The sequence below is a fragment of the Parus major genome, chromosome 1A, assembly GCF_001522545.3.
Source record: "Parus major isolate Abel chromosome 1A, Parus_major1.1, whole genome shotgun sequence".
NCBI classification, from domain to species: domain Eukaryota; kingdom Metazoa; phylum Chordata; class Aves; order Passeriformes; family Paridae; genus Parus; species Parus major.
The window spans coordinates 54,310,574-54,323,246 of NC_031773.1; the positions used below are offsets into that span (position 1 = coordinate 54,310,574).

The following is a 12,673-nucleotide window of genomic DNA, read 5'->3' on the forward strand; positions in this document are numbered from 1 at the left end:
GGCCATGTGCTTTCAGGTAGCCTATTCTGTATGAGTAAATGACTAATTGCAACCCCTGACTTTTCATTTATGCACCTGATTACATGGAATTGTCTCATGATCACTAAACATAGAAATAAAATACCAAAATATGTGTGGATAGTAGTGTCATAGGCAGATCACTTCCCTGTGTTTCTAAAGTGAAGACCTGTTGCATTCTGGGGCTGCAGGATCATGTCCAGGGAGGCTACAGTTACCAGTGACTGACATGGGATTCCAAGGAAATGGGTTTCTGCTCAGGAAACCATTTATTCAGCACAGGAACAAACTCACATCCAGAGACAGAACACTGAACAGAGGAAGGGTGGTGAGTTTTATGGGACAGAACCAGGGTGGAGTTTAAGGTCAGGGACTAATAGGAACATTGCAAAGGAGAAATCCCAGGGGCTCAACCCCAATCAGAACCCCTGGGCTGCCACCCCACGAGAGGTCCAAGGTGGAGCAACTCTTCCAGAGCTCACAGGGCACATTCGCTGAGGCAGAGGATGGAATTCCCTCTTGCTGGGCTTTAAAGCCACACCTCTCACTTTAACCATGCTTATCTGAAACTAAATTGTCACTGTTGGACACAAAATGATTCACACAGACACAGCTCAAAGTGTGGTGAAAGAGGAGAAGTTTATTTGTTCTTTCAGTATTTATAGGTTTCTGACCATGACCAGGGATTGGATAGTCAGGCTACCACCTTCCCAACCACACTGGCCGTGAGAGGCATCCATCAAAAAGTGTATCTTTAATGGAATGTACAAACACTTATGTTTATAGTTACTTTCCTGGGAAAGTGGCTCAAAATTATGAAAACAATATCAAAAGGTCTGATTCTCAGGGCAACACTAAATTTTTGCCTCCCTGGGCAGGGGCACCTCACAACTGCCCCTTTTTTTAAATTAAATTTTGTTAGGAGCTTAGGATGTTTCTAAAACTTACACCATAGAAAAACCAACCTCCCTCCCCCACCTCAAAGCACCTGCCTTGCTTTGTGGGACACTAAAGACACTAGCACTCAACAACAAAACACATTAAGCAAACAAGCAAAAACAAAATTAGAAACAAACACTTAGTTCTCGGACAACAGCCAGGAAAATTAAGCAGTGGTGGTAGTTAATAAAAACAAAGTTTTTTTTAGTTCAGTCTCTTCCAGTTCTTGATTTTCCTTTAGGAAGGGTGCAGTTCTTTGATCTCCTCTTAGAAGGGGCAGAGTTTTTGGTGCTCAGCCTCAGCTCCCGTCCCAAACACGTGGGTGCCACCACTCCAGACGGTCCTGATGAAAGGCTGGCCTTCAGAGCTCAGGTTACAGTTCCGATTTCCCCAGAGGAGGTGCTGCCCACAATGGAAACGACACAGCCCCCAAGGTGGAGCAGCCAGAGAAAGGGGTGGAACCAGAGGAGAAGTTACTGTGGGAAGGGAAAGCTTAGGGGACCAAAAAAACAGGAGTAAGGCAGGAAAAAGGGATCCCAGACAGCATGGCCAGGGCCATCATGGGAAGGGGGTGGGTCCAGGACAGCATGATATTTCCATTTTCCTGGACAGGGAATGGGGAATATGGAAAGACAGGGGGTGAAGGAGGACACGGAACGGCGGGCAGACGGCAGCAGACCCCACATCACTCTGGATGTTCTCCCTCCCTTGCCTGCCTTCAGGAAGACAGGGGATGGGATGGCAGAGAGACACAGGGGTGACAGCAGGGGTGACGGCAGCAACCCTGAGCCATCTTGGCATTTTTCACCCTTAGGAGCAAAGGAGAGGGGAAGATATGGGGAGGTAGACACCAAAAAAAAAAGAGGGACTTCACAGAAGCCAAAATCCAGTCCACAGGAAGAGCCATACCGTCCATAATCGTCCATAGTGTTAATATCTTTCATAAAGGTCCTTCCCATGTATATAAAAAAAATAAAACCATCCATAATACATCTCGTTGGGTGATGTGAGATGTTTGTCCCATCACCTGGTCTTGGTCCCCCCCATAAGCCCTTTTCCCCCATGCCCATGGCACTCCCAACCTGGCCCTCCTGCCAGGTACTCTCAAGTCCTCCTTTCCAAGGCGGGGGTCTCGCCGGCTCTCAAGCCATCAGCTGGGGACTTATGGGGTGTCTGGAGCCGGTCCTGCTGTTCTCCTGGTGCTTCGCTGGATGCCCACATTCTCCACCATTTGTTGCATTCTGGGGCTGCAGCATCATGGCCAGGGAGGCTGAGGCAGAGGATGGAATTCCCTCTTGGGAGGCTTTAAAGCCACGCCTCTCACTTTAACAGTGCTTATCTGAAGCTAAATCGTTGCCTCCCTGGGTGGGAGCACCTCACAAAGACCACGACATTTTAATTTGCAGTTGTGCAGGTTTGAGCCCATGCTAGAATAACAATATGTTGTCCTCATACTGCTTTTAATGCTTGCATTTTGTTTTTTCGACATATTTGCAATGAACTCACTAATGTTGATAAAAATGGATTAAAAATCTCTTTGGCTATCACTGGCTATCACAGATGGAGAATAATGCCTTGACAAATCGGAAAACTGAGATTATCTGCAAATATTATGAGAGGTGCTTGAAGCCCTTATAAAATACATCATCATTTTTAACAGCATTTTGCTATTATAGCATCTCCCTTGTGGATTCTGTGATTTAACATTGCAAAAAAGTGATGCCAGAGTTGAAGCTTTGACACAGAAAAGCACCATCTTGTGCTTCCTATGCTCTGCTGTCCACAGCAAGGCTTATTCCACAGTAGAAAGTGAATTAGGATGCAATAATTAACTAAATGTGTTTCAAAGGCAAGAAATCCCTTAGCACAGGGCTAAGATGCTCATCTTTAATCACTGCAAACAAAATGACAGTGGCATTCCTGTAAGTTGCTGCCAGCCAGAGGTCCCAGCCCTTTGCCTTCAGATGGGTTTGCAGCAGGTTTTCCTTTCCTGCTATTGGCCTTCCTTGCCTGAGCTTAGCTTGCAGAGAATCCACAGTTCTGGAAGCTGGAAAACAATTTCAGCAATGCAAGCCACAAACAACAAAGAATCCTGCCAGATCTAGGTCAGTCAGGACAATAATAGTTTTTTCTCCACTTAGCATTTTAGCTCAGTATTAAGGTGATCATTCTTGATAAAAACAAAAACCTATCATTACATTATTATGTCCAAACACCCTGTGGAATATCTGGGATATGGCAACCCATTTTCCCTGAGTTTTTGCAAACCTGCAGGCATGGTGACAATGGTCTTACCATTTTCAAGGAACCTTTTTTTTTAAAAAAAGGAAACAAAACAAAAAAAAAAAACCCATGCTGATATTTTGTGACCAGATAATTAAAGGAGGGGTCTGCCTCCTCAGAAAACTTTTTGTAAAAACATCCTCTGATGGTTAATCTCAAAAATGTGGGCTCCATTTTCCTCAAGAATTAGTTTTAAAGTGACTTTTAAGATTTTCTTATTGGAACTCCCTGCATAATGCAGGGTGTAGGGTTTCTGCAAAGTCCATGGCTAATTTCAGTTTCATTTGCAGTGTTGGAGCACACAGAGCCCTCACTTGCTGCTGATTGAATTCACTCCCCCTCAATTGAATTCTATTGCTATTGAGTTCAAGAGAACTGGACCAGAGCCTTAGAAAAAAAGAGCAGTTCCTGGAGACCCAGCACCATTTGTCAGGTAGGACTTGGTGTTTTTACACTCTGTCACGTTTGAAAATGATAAACTAGAAGATGTGTCAGATGTGTTCCAACAAGAAGAATAAAATCCATAATTCAGGACAGCACAGAAAGCACCTGGTTTTATGCTGTTATGCTTCATTTCCATTTTGAAAAACAGAAGAGGCTCAGAGAAGCATCTGCTGAGCTTCTGAATGGGTTTGGATCAGCTGCAAGTGCCTGTCTGCCAAAGGCAAGTCCAACTCGGACACGAAACCAGGCAAATCTCAGTGATGCTGGGTCAGTTTCACATTTACATCCCAAATCCATAGCAAATCTAGATTGGTGGCAAATGGATCTGACAAAAAGAAAAAAAAACACACAAAAAAAGCAGAAGCTTTGCATGTCCTTCACAAAACAAGATTCCTAAAAATCAGACACTTGCAGGAAGGACTTAACCATTTCTGTCTTTCTCTGTATTTATGGATGCAGAATTCTGGAAATCTCCATCTGATAAAGATTTTCAGGTGGAGAAGAATATTGTTGGCCCATGAATAGTTCCAGTCCAGTAAGGTAAGTACATAACTAATGTAAAACTTCAGACTGTGGGGTACCTACAGCAGCTACCTGAGCTCACTTAGCTACACTCTGAGGGCACAACAATTTCACTGGAAACTCCAAGAGGAAATCAGTTTTTGGACTGCCACAGACTGCACAGAAGAAATGTCTTCATCCGGTTGGTATAGAGGGCCTCCTGAAAAAAAAAATATGGTACTTGTAGTAAAGAAATAATAAAATGTTTGCCTTGCTCTCAAGCTCAGCTGTGAGATTTTTCTCTCCTCGGCAGGGAGCAGTGGCAAACTGATGAAGGAACAGATGTGTTAAGTCTGGAATCACTTCTGATGTGCCACAACCAGCACAGAGCAGCCAGACCTGGCAAAAGCCAAGTTATTTGTCATTGCCCAGGGAATAATAAGTAGACATCCAGATGTAGCACCCATGGACACTGGCAGACTCTAGGCAGGGTCCCAAGCCCCAAATCTGAAGGGAACCACTGCAAGTAAAACCATCACAAGGAGCAGGCATCTTGTGGGCTGGGTTGGCATTGCTAAATGCAGCTCCTGAATTTACCATCCCACCTCACCATGGCTGCCTAGTGAAGGCACTGAACGGTGCAACCACAGCTTCAGAGCTGGCTTGGTCTCTACTGCTGTGACAGAGTTGTCTTGCAAGGCGTCTCTGCCCAACACTTCCCACAGCTTCTCTTCCCAGGGTGACAAATCTCTGCAGATTCCTAACAACTGCCTTTGCCCTGAGTGACAGCGATGCTTTTGAAACAGGCTCTAAGCTCCTCTTACACTCTTATCCCAATACAGAGCTGTGCACATAACATGCAAACAACATTAGCAAATCCTAAAACAAGAGCAGATGCTTTATCAAATTTAATAGCTACAAAAGCCTCTTCATAGAGCATGAAAAATGAATTGGCCTGCTCAGACCAGAACTTTGGAGAAGTTAACAGGTTTAAAAACTTAATTTCTACTTAAAAACTAAATAACCATAATCATTGATTTACAAACAAAAAATAATCTAACCAGTTAGTTGACAAGTTCTCTAAAGAATTGTGAAGGCTTTCTTTTGCCAACAGGCTAGACACAGCAGCACACCCTTTAAAGCTTCTGCCTATCACCTTGCAAGCTTGCTTAGATTTTCCTGTGCTCTCACTGGGAGCTGGTAGGATTAGTGCAGGCATCACATCTAAATCCTTGGCAGACCTCCTCCAGCCAGCAGCACCGTGCTGCCATGGTAAGTGTCCAGAGTGGGAGACAGCAAAGGGCAAGGGATCTGCCCTTGTTGCCAGTGCTGGTGTTGCCAGTGTGTCATTCAGCTGCTTCTGCTGAAAATTAGTCTCTCTCTTTCCAATTCTGATGAATATTGATGAACTTCACGGCATCAAGAGAAGCAAAGGCAGGACAGCTGTTTGAAGGGACAAACACTTCAGTTCTGGATTGGAAGAAAAAGAGAGAGAGACAGCAGAGTGGTTGTGATGAGCCAGGCCTTCTCCCTCGCTTGTCAAAATGTGATTTACAGACACACTTCCATTCACCCTGTGGCTGCCAGTTCCCACATCCTATGTCCACAAATCTCTCTTGTTAATTGGATAGGCAATATGTGGGCTGCCTCCTCTATAAAAAGCTTCTTTAAACTGGGACACTTCCCAGCTCATTTTAATAAATCATGATTATACATTCTTTTGCTGCATATTTCTGCAATAAAATCCATATCATTCACTTACTGGCCTTCTTTAGAGTCCAACTATCATTTTCTCTTGCTTCTGAAGCTGCTTTTCTCGCCTGGTCATTCAAAGACTGCCATTTGCTTTGAACCTCTAAACTAATTCAGCTGCTTTTTCCTTATCTTCACAGCCTCTCCTCATTCTGTCCATCCCAACAATCCCACTTTTTGCCATCAGTGACTCATTCCCGATAGTTCTACTCACTAAGGCTGTCCCACTGCCTCAAGAGCCATTCCACCAGCATGCCAAGTGCATCTGAAGCTGCTTTTCCCAGTGGTCAAAAGCTGCTTCTTTACATAGCAAAGCCCTTTGTCGATGGAAATTGGTTCTCTTCTTTTGGGGAAGTGGCTGTTCTCCCGTAAGGACTTCAACACACCATCAGCTCAGCGTTACTGGGAAGCCAACAGAGTAATCACCATCCCCATCCCACTGAAAGAGCTTTGCCAGACCCTACAAGAAAGTGCAATCTGGAGCTGCATTGCCCTCAGGGCTGTGTGGGGAGGGGAAACACAGCTGCTGAAACATTTGTGCTGGTTGCTGTGAGAAAAAAAGTCAAGAGGTTCATTTTGCTGAAGTTCCTCGCAGCTGTAATTCCCCTTTTACATGGCCAGAACACAGGGAGGATGCCCTGAGCCAGATAATCATACTCTTTGGGGTTTGGAGTGCACTCTGGAGAAGTAACCAGGAGCCCCAGCCCCCAGCTTTAAATCTCACTTGATCATCACAAAGCTTCTCTTGGTTTTCCTTTTCCTAATGGTTCTGTCAATTCTAATGCCTAGAGGTGACAGGACTCATCTTAGGAGCCATGTTTTGGAAAAAGATGCAAAAATTACAAAGAAGAAAAAAGAGAACAGACAAGCTGGATGAGATGTGGGTCAGATGAAGCAGTGTAAACATTCAGTCTTTGCTTTGAAACAACAAGAGTTTTTGACATGAATGTGTGAAGAATCATCTTGTTTTATAGTTCTTAAAAGAACTTATAGGTTTCTTTTTTTAAGACCAAATAATTTTTGAAAGTGAAAGCTTTGTCACTCACCACCTCAAAAGCACAATGTAAAAAGTTTTAATGTGTAAAGTTATAATGTGGGGTTGTTTTTATACTGACAGTTGGTTAGTTTCAGATTCAAAACAGATCGAGATATGCCTCTTTTTTGCATAACTCCAAGCTCAGCTTCAAACATGTAAGTGGGAAAAAAAACATTAAAATGAATCCTTAAACTTCAATTACTTGGAAGATGCAGAGCATGAAGCATTCAAATGGCTCTCACTCAGTGACCCAGTTAAAATATACAGATCAGTACTGCAATTTGGTCACAAATACTTCAGAGACTTGAGGCTGTGGGGGCTCTATCCTTCTCCCAAGCTTTACTCTGCCCTTGGTGCTCTAATGCAGGCCAAAGAAACAAATATATGTCCAAAACCTTTTTGCCTTGAATGCATTTTTATTAGGTTGAGATCTTCCTCAGGCTTTATTATCTTTAGACGTGTGTCAGAGTATCATGCAATCATTGGTAATGTGAGGCAGGAACTATTTACACTGGCACTGAAAGTTCAACTGCTGTGCCACATTCTTGTGAAATAAAAATGTATTATATCAGATAATAGAGAAAAAATTCTCAGTATTTTCTATTACATAAGAATGGCTTTGCTGAAGGAGGCACTGGCCAAAGTATCATTTAGATTCTAAGAGAAAATTAATTTCTTTCATTTCCCATTTATTAGAAGAGGCATATTTGAGATACAACAAGGAGTGAGATACAACTCTATACGAGTTGTCAGTGTGAAAACAGAGTATCCTTCCCCTGCAAAAGGGTAGCAGAGCACACAATCAGTCTGAAGGATCTCATGAACCTTTGCCCTCAAGTTGCTTGACTTCCTCCTAAAAAATTCTCAATTACCTAAGAAGCAAAAGTGACCAAGCTGAAACCTTTTCTCCTCTCTCATTCATCTCTTCATCACTAGCCTTGCTATTTCTAAGGGGAAATGCAAATGATGGAAGCTTACAGCCACAGTAACACCACTGGCAACACAAGGTAATAAAAGCAAGAAGGGATTCCAGGGACTTCAGCCCTAGACTTCTTAGTGGGAACCAGAGGATTAACCTCATCAGCTGACAGCAACAGCAAAGGCTTGTTTTCCATGTGGTTCATCTGCTAGTGGAAAAGCAGCAGGATGTATTTGGCAAACATTGCATTCTCAGTCCAGTAACACACTGTGGCTGCATTCCCCTTCTTTCCAAGGCTGGCTTCAGGTTTCATTTCTTTATTTCCTTCCATATCCACTTGCAGCTTCTGGGCAGGGTCTGAAGGAAGTCTGATGCAGCAGTGAAGAGTGTCACCTTTCCCATGGCTCAGCAAGGCTGGGCTGCAAATGAGACAAGCAGCCTGATGTTCTCCAGGCACCTCCATGCAGCTCTCTCCCCCTGACATCATTCGGGGACCAATGCCAGCACCTCTGACAGCTCCTGGTCACATTCATCTCACAGAGCCTGTGCTCACCTCCCTCTGCTCAGCTCTTGTGGTGCACTTCTTAATTGCCTTTGCAAATGACAGATTGTCTGCTGCCAGGGAGGGCTGTGAAACAGTAACCTGCCTGCTGGTGCCCAGGTGGGAAAGAATCCATCAGCTTCTCCTTTCGTGGTAGTTTGAAGGCGTTCCCATCTCTCCTCCAGCTGTCTACACCAACCCTCCTTCTTTGCCCTTTTGCTTGTACCAGGGTCAGACAAGTGAATAACCTGATGTTTGGGGTGGTGAGAGGGTTCTTCAGGAGGGCAGGGGCACATGGTGGGACATGGGGGCTCACTGGGAACCAGCCAGAGAAGTCCCACAGCCCCACTCCTTTCCAGCTACTTCTGATCTTCTCAGTAGATGTGTACCACAGTCTATTAAAGGGACTGGGAGACTCTGCTGTCTCTGCAACCCCCATTATGCTGTTCAAGGTAACCATAAGGTCCCACCTGAGTCTTCTCTTCTTAAAGCTGAACAAACCCATCTCCCTCAGCCTTCCTTGAACATTGGAACTCCTGCCTACTGACCATGTTAGTGGCCACTCACTAACATTTCTCCCATTATCAATACTTTTTAGGAGCCAGAACCAGGTGTAGTCTCACAATTTCTTAACAGAGAACAACCCCTGCCCTGACCTGCCAGCTGTGTTGGCATTATTGAACCTTGTGTTTGGTGTGCTTTGCTCTCCTTGTTGAAATGACACACTTTTGGCTCATGCTCAGCTTCATGTCCATCAAGACCTCCAAGTCCCTTTAGCTTGAGCTGATTCCCAGCCAACCAGTCACCAGCTTGTACTGTTGCATGAGGTTATTTCACAGCTGCAGGACTTTACCTTCTTAAATTTCATACCTCTGTCATCCAATTTCTCCAGCTTGTTCATGTCCCCCTGAATGACAGCAGTCTGTCCCTCCAGCATATGCTACTCCCAATATACAAAATAACTGGAAGCAGCATCATGGAAGAGATGATAGTCAGATTAATGGTACTGTAAAAAAACTCAGAATGGAGCAGGACTGACAGCTCTGTTATATCCATCCTTCTGCTGGAAAACAGACTGTGCTGCTGTCCTTCACGGGGTAGTTGATGCCCTTACTTTTCAAGATGAAACCAAAGGATGATGTAGTTTACAGAGGAAGCTTAGAGAATTCCTCTGAGAAGCTTTAGCAAGGACTAGTGGAATTAAGGTGCCTTTTTAGCTCTACCTTCTGTCCCAGAAATTAAAATTATTAGTATAGCCCAAAGCATGAAGCACATCATGCAATCTGGGAAAAAGGATGCACTTTCCTGCGACCTTAACTCAGTCACATAGGACAGGCAGCAAAAACAAGCTGCTTAAAATAACATCCAAGCAGAGTTTCCCTGCATTTTTCCACAGGGGAAAGGAAAAAAAAAAAAAAAAAAAAAGGAAAACACCAAACAGCTATATTTCCTCTTCAGAGCTGCTTATTCATTCAACTAAAAAGACAACAGCTAAGTAGCAACAAGCACGAATTAAGGAGAAGATAATGCTGCATTCTTAGTTGTGCAAAACCTAAATACCCATTGCTTAGGGCAAAGGAGAAGGTGGCTCCGCTCCATGAGCTGTGCTGACAGCACTATCTACACCTTCCCTTTGCACACATAGCACTGGTTTTAACTCAGCCCATTTGGATTGCCTCTCACATTATGTTAAAACACCATGCAGGAAATCAATGCAAATCAATTATTAAATCCATTAGAAAGAGCTGAGCAAGTGGTTATAAAAATCTGAAGAAAATGAGAAGAAACTCACCAGCTTGAAGGGAAAGAGTGCAGCTTCCAGTGCTGAGACCTGGAAGGCAGAAAGAGCAACTGTGAGGACTCACCTATCTGAAGGCTGACAGCTTTACTGAGTAGCCAGAAATCACCTTGAGGGGCAGCAGCTGTGGATCACCCTCCTCTCTCCCTCTGCCCAGCCTTCACACTCTCACAGCTGTTGAGCTGAATAGGTCAGGAAAATCCCACCACTTTCAAAGCAAGATCACAGTTTTTCCTGAGCCCAAAATGGAGTAGGCTCTTTGGATCCAGGGTCTTGCTGCTATTGGAGAACTGGCAGCACTGCCTCAGCTCCACTGGCCTCCACAAATGGCAGGGACAACAAGCTGTGGTGCTTGGGAATCTGGGACACCCTGAGAACTGTGTCAGAAGCCATTTGCACCCACCCAAGGTAGATCTCATCTCTGCAGGAAACAGGTTCCTGACATCTGTCTCCCACCAGTTTCAGGATTCAGCTGATTCCTGTCTCCCATGGCACCTCTCTGCTGTGAGGAGAAGCTGTTTTTGGCTTCTCCTGCGAGTGCTCCCAGCTGAGTCTGCAGCCCCAACCCTTCTCCAAGGCTCCTCATGTCAGAAGCACTGTACAGTGCAGGGTAGGATGCAATGAATAATTTTGCTAATAAAAAAGCTATTTCAATTTCCTTGAAACCCCAGGATGTTTGCAAGCCATTTTCTCCAAGGGAAAAAAATGACCATATTTCCTTTAGAGGATGTCCACTTGAAACAGCCCTTGCCAGCCTAAAAAAAAAAGAGATGCTGCCACAGACCGCTTCAGTGACCAAGTTTTCAGCAGTCAGATGGCATATTTGAGATCCTCTTCCCTAAATTAGGGCTGGGCTAATGACTCCAACGCCATTGCAATATCCTGTCAGGTAAATCAGAAACTTTGGAATCTCCCTATTTTGTGGGACAGGAGAATGGCTACTGTTACAAAGCCCCACGAGCTCCTGTCCTGAGATTTAATAAGCAGGACTGGAGGGTTTCTGCTGATTTTTGGGAGTCCATTATTCAGTTGCAGGGAATCAAAACAGGCCTTCTGTTTGAGTCAGGATCAAGTAGTTCCGTTCCACTATTTACCCTACAGTATTTCATCAGAATAATCCTCTACCACATGGCAATTTCCTCGGGGCTCCTGCTTCCTTGGCTCTTCCTTGTTTGCATATAATCAGAGCATCTACCTTGCTTTCCAAAGAACATTTCTTTCTCTCAAGAGGGCAAGCTAATCTTCTCATTTCTTCATTTTCACTCAGTGAGCCATCAAACCCAGGGAACAGAGTAACAGAGTCTGTGTAGTGGAAATTCACTGAAGTGCTAGCAGCTAGGCCTGCCTGAAGGATTTTTTTTTGTCCCAGTTTAGCTGCTGGGCCCACTTTACCCTTTGGATGAAAAATACATCATGCAAGTGCTGTTGGCTTGTTGTTCCTGGGACATAAGAATAATCAGTCTGACCACAGAGAAGTGACACACATTGGCTTGTAAGGATTACCTCTCCTCAACTCCACATCTCCTCTTGTTATAACAAAAAATAAAAAGGGAATGCCAAAATGGGAAAGCGAGCCCTTGTTCATCTTTCATGTACAGTGAACCTGAGCTCAATTACCTGCCAAATCCATAAGGACATCCATGTGGTTTTCCCTCCAGAATGTAAAGCCACTGACTTTGCTTGGTGTCTGCCTGACAGCCAGCCAGAAGCACCCAGGGCAAGTGGCAGAGGCTCAATAAAATAGATGTGCCCCACTCTGAAATAGATATGGCAAGATGAGCTGGCAAGGAAGAAGGAGCCAATTTGTCTCCGGCCCCTGTAAAATCCCAGACTGTGTTTTCAGTAATATGATCAGATTTGGGGCTAGATGATTAGATTTGGCAGTTCTAATAGAGTCCATCTGCCAGCACTATAACTGTAAACACAACCAACATCTGAATATAATAATAATAATAATGATAAAAAGTAATGTTACCATGGCCCACACCCACTGGGACATCTCATTTTTGCTTTGGCTTTAGGATAAAGGATGATGAGGATGTTTGGACCAACAGCTTAATTTCAGCCAGCGTTTCTGATAAGTCTGTCACCACATTTGTCTCTGGAAAATATTAAGCATAACATAGGGCTCATTCCTGATGATATACAAGCAGCTTGTTTTTCTCATTTCACCACAAATTTTACTTATATATACATTGCAAATAGATTGATACCACACACAGAGCACATCCATAGAGCCTGATTTTCCAGTGTTATACTAGGTTTATGATCTTGTACCTAAATGAGTTTTACCAGAATAAAGCTGGTTCCTAAAAAGAAAGGATATATTATGGACTTGTACATATTACTTATGCATCCAACCAGAAATGCTAGTACAGGCAGACACCTGGCACAGATGAAACAGTTAAATCTGCCTCCTACTCCCTTTCACAAGATCCTGGT

General features: G+C 44.0%; 1 long non-coding RNA gene across 2 annotated transcripts; it reads right to left on the reverse strand.

Moving 5' to 3' along the window:
* Positions 1 to 672: 672 nt before the first annotated feature.
* Positions 673 to 12,403, reverse strand: LOC107204140. Of its 2 annotated transcripts, XR_004497644.1 has the most exons (4): positions 12,207 to 12,403; positions 10,226 to 10,264; positions 4,270 to 4,405; positions 673 to 3,004 (listed from the first exon to the last, which is right to left on the reverse strand). It is a non-coding gene; the product is annotated as an uncharacterized LOC107204140 (long non-coding RNA). The 2 variants fall into 2 exon arrangements; XR_001521491.2 differs by lacking the exon at positions 673 to 3,004 and having other exon boundaries at positions 3,301 to 4,405.
* Between the last annotated feature and the right edge of the window lie 270 nt (positions 12,404 to 12,673).